This window comes from Parus major, chromosome 1 (genome assembly GCF_001522545.3).
Source record: "Parus major isolate Abel chromosome 1, Parus_major1.1, whole genome shotgun sequence".
In the NCBI taxonomy this organism is placed as follows: Eukaryota; Metazoa; Chordata; class Aves; order Passeriformes; family Paridae; genus Parus; species Parus major.
In genome coordinates this window covers 86,465,292-86,468,469 of record NC_031768.1, presented here as the reverse complement: position 1 = coordinate 86,468,469, position 3,178 = coordinate 86,465,292, and positions in this window count along the sequence as shown.

The following is a 3,178-nucleotide window of genomic DNA, read 5'->3' as shown; positions in this document are numbered from 1 at the left end:
TAGAAGGAAGAGAGGGACATTTGGAGTGATGGTGTTTGTCTTCCCCAGTCACCGTTACGTGTGATGGGGCCCTGCCATCCTGGGAATGGCTGAACAGCTGCGCGCCCATGGGAAGCGGTGAAAGAATTCCTTGTAATGCTTTGCTTGTGTGCACAGTTTTTGCTTTACCTCTTAAATGTCTTTATCTCAAGCCACGAGTTTTTTACTTGTGCTTTCCAATTCTCTCCCCAGTCCTGCTGGTGGGGAGTGAGCAAGCACCTGCATGGGGCTTGATCCTGGTTGGGGCTGAACCATGGCAGAACCACAGACCACATCCTTCCTTTGCCATTGCTGTTTCTGTGTGATAGCCCAATTACCTCTCAGTGTATCCATTTCCCCTAAATTTATAATCTTAGATTTTTTTCTTATACTCAGAAAGAGAACATGTATTTATTTTTTTTTCTTTTATTGGTTGGCCTTAAATGCAGTAAATTTTCACTCGGTAGCATCATGGCAGTGTTCATGATGCTTTCCTTCCTACTCTTTCTCTCTTCTGTGCCCAGCATGACAAGCAAACTTCAAGCTCACAGTTTTTAATTTTTGGTTTGCAATGAGATCAATTTGCTTCCTACAGGCTGGTGTTTGTCTCTTTGGCTTGGTGTTGCTTGAGAGTGTTCTCCCAGGGCTAGTGACTCTGCCTATGAAAAGGCTTCATCTAGGAGTAAGAGCAAGCCTTCATTCTGCAGACTGTCTGAAGGGATGGGAACTGATGGGGACAGGTAACAGACCAATTTTATCTCCCTGCCTTACAAATAAGTGGAGCAGTCTTGTCTCAAAGAGTGTCAACACATAGTTGCTAACCTAACCAGGTACCTGCAGTAAACATGCTTTTCATACTGCCCTTTAATGGCTACATTTGAATCTTCTTGATATGAAAAATAGATTGTAATGCACAGGAAAAATCCTCCAACACAAAGTCATTCTAGCAGGAAAATCACAAATTATTTTCTGTTATTTTCATATATCCCTGATCTTCTGCATCCAAGTTTACACTGTTGTTCCTCTACCTTATCTATCCTGTGTTATTCCCATATCTATTCAGAAAACATTTATACATAAAATGCATGACTCTGATCTTCATTTAGTCCATTGTGAATTTGCACTGAATTAACCATAGTTTAACTTTGGTGTGAGGTAAGAATGAGATGCAAAGTGGATGAAAGAACTCCAGAAAGGCTCTCCACATTTACTTATCCCTTGGGTTTATAATTCATGGTGCACAGAAAAGGTCCCCACAAACACAGTTTTACAGAAACACAACCTGATTCCCTTTGCTTCTCCTCCACTACGCATTAGATTCTCTTCCCTATCTCTCACTTGGATTTTTTCTACCCTATCTCTAACATGTGTCTTTATTTTCATTCTTGGTTTGCTTCTCTTAGTCTTTATTTTCTTATTTTCTTACTCTCCCTAATCTTCCATTTTACTCTTTCCTTTAAAAGGTCAACACAATTGAATCATACTTCATTGATTGTCTTACGCAATATATCCCTGGAATTTTTCCCCTCTTATTGCCTAAAACCCTCCCCTTCATTCTCACTAGCTGGTTCTCTTGAAAATTATAAAAGACACTGTCATGGGGTAGCTTTACCTTTAAAATAATTTTAGAGAAGTAGACTTAGATAAATATCACCCTGAAGACATCACTTTGTCCAATGTGGTCTCCTCTATGGCCAGAATGAGAAATAAAAAGAATTCTGCAGACCCAAATTGTGCTTCTCTCCTTGGACCTCAGCATCAGCCCCATCACAAACATCCTCTGTTCAAAACACTCTTGAAAAAAAGCTTGATGGACAAAAACATTTCCTTTAAACATACTTCATGCCTAAAGGGAAAGAAAAGGAGATATTATACAAGCCTGGATATGTATCTGTCTCTCTTTTAAAGTGCTCTCTTTGCACAATCACCTGTATAGTAGCTGGAGTTTGTGGGAATGAGAATTACATGGCTTGTAGCAGGCTTGGAAAAGAACAGGATGGGATTCCCGACCTTGGTCTCAATTTCCAGAGACAGAGACATATGAATTCAGTGCTTCCAGAGTCTAAAAGGGAAGTCTCTGTCATTTGCCAAATTCTTTCTCTCACAGAACCACTGTGTTGTGTCCTTCCTTCACGCTGTAGCTTGCAAGCTCCAAAATGCCTATGCCCAAGTTTGCTCTCTGTTCACTTTGACTAAGCTCTGCTATGACCACTCTGAAAGTCTGTGCCTGTGAGGACAAGAGTGATCTGGGGGTTTTTCTGACAGCCCTGATAAATGCAGCCATTATTGCCAAATGCCCTAATAAATTATATTCATATTAATGTGTTCCAGACTGAGCTGGAATTTTTTCTTAATATTCCATTCTGCTGTGCTCCAGTCTACTCTAATTTCATAGAGCATGAATAATGAGGCATCCTGGGGAAAGAACCCATCACCAGATTGGAAAGATGTCTCTCTTTGTTTATCTCTGTTACACTCCGTGAAATGCATCCCTTTGTACAACATTCTCACAGTTCCCACGCCATTCCCTTGACCAGGTTGTTCAAATCTTGGGAATGTAAGACCCCTTGAAGCACTAATGTAGAAAGCATTTTCCAGGAAACAGTTCTCTATTTTGTTTGAAGCAGCCACAAGACTACTGAGGCAATTTCTCTACTCAGAACACCACATAAATCTCTTGGTTCATGAGATATTTTCTCCTGTTTTGAAGTGTTTTGGGGAGATTAAAGGAGTGACAAGCACAGAACAGGAAAAACAGCCCCACTTCACAGCATTATATCCACCTGTCCTCTAGCCCTTAGATACAGCTTTTTTTCTTTGATGACATTACAAGAGATGGGACAGATTCCTCTCAAGTCTGTCATCAGATCCTTTTGAAACAAACACATTAAGTGTCAGGTGACTTTTAATCTATTCACCAAGGTTTTCTTCTTCACTACCACCACCACCACTTGAGTCTGGTGTCATCACCAGGGTAATCCCATGGAAGAACAGAGCAAAAGCAAAACCGGCTCCCATGCCTCTCCCCAGACAGTGCCACTTCTCATCTGCTGATTCCTTCTCTGCCACCTTTGAATTCTGTAGCTATTTTGGCTCATAATCAGCCCCTGGTGAGGGCAAGCCTCCAAAGCCTGCAGCCCTGCTCCTCTTGTTGGTACAC